Source organism: Aplysia californica, unplaced genomic scaffold, assembly GCF_000002075.1.
Source record: "Aplysia californica isolate F4 #8 unplaced genomic scaffold, AplCal3.0 scaffold00163, whole genome shotgun sequence".
NCBI classification, from domain to species: Eukaryota; Metazoa; Mollusca; class Gastropoda; order Aplysiida; family Aplysiidae; genus Aplysia; species Aplysia californica.
In genome coordinates, this window is record NW_004797433.1 from 84450 (window position 1) to 85772 (window position 1323).

The following is a 1323-nucleotide window of genomic DNA, read 5'->3' on the forward strand; positions in this document are numbered from 1 at the left end:
ACACACACACACACACACACGAAAGCACAAATACATACACTTACACACGTACACACACATATACAAAAAACCCAAACAAACACACATATACGCACAATCGTATACATAAACACACAAACACACATACGCACAACCGTATGTACATAAACACACCCGGTCATGCACGTCTGTGGGTATTAGCAATAGAATGTTAACAATATTATTATTCTGAGTGGCGCTGAACGACCCTGCTCTGTAGGCTCGCTGCGCTTAGTGTCAATCTTCCTTAACGTGTTGACTTGCCCACAAGGGTGAGGGGCTAGACGCAGTATAAGAACTTTAGGCAAGGGGCCTCGCCAACAGCGCAAGGCATAATAAATGTTTTGTTTTTGGTCAGTGTGATAAAGTGAGGCCTAACACTTGTTCTGCGAGATTGTACACTATGTGAGGGTACACGCAACTAACCAGGGTTCATTTCAGTTTGACACGTAGGCCTTGAGAAGCCTTTCACTTTCACGCTTATGTTTATCCACTGTTTTATTTCATCTCTTTTTCAATTTTTAATTAATTTTTGTTAGGGGGGTGGGTATGTTTTTGTTTGTTATGTTTTATTTTGTTGTGGTTTGTTTTGTGGGGGTTTTCTTTAGTGCCGCTTGGCTTGACTGTATACTGCTATGTTTCCTTTCTACTTGACGGTCTACCAAAGGACCAATCTGATGACTGTTCCATTTGGCAGTATATATATACTCTGTCACATTTTTAAGTATACACGGTGTTAAAATGAAAATTGCTAGTTTCACAATGAGTCGATATTCTTTAAAATTTCAGGAGTACGAATTCAATCAGTTTTAAAAACGAAAAAAGCAACAACAATACGGAAAGTTAACATAACAGGTTTATTCACGACTTACAAGAGTGTGGGGGTGGTCTACAAAAGTAACACGATCAGTAGCGTTGATGACGGTCTGGCATCTTCGCCGCCTTGAATCAGTCAATCGCTGCACTGCCTGTTGAGGGATGTTTATTTCACTTTTCATGTGATGCTCTCTCAAGTTGAGAAAGTGTCTGAGGCTGGGGTTGTCGCATGTTGTTCAACTCACCTCTGGTTAGTCTTGCCGTTTTGAAACGATCGATTCCGTAGATGCGACAGGCGTATAAAAAGATCCTCTCTTTGACTTTGAGTAGTTTTTCTTCTCCCACGTTGGCGGTGTCGATCCTTTCCTGATTTTGTTGTTTTTTCGCAATCCATTGTGTATCCAGTTCTTCTTGTTACATTAAAATGTCTCGCAACAGTAGATACTAAGGCACCCCCGCGGATCATTCCAACAAGCTGATTTCGCACAT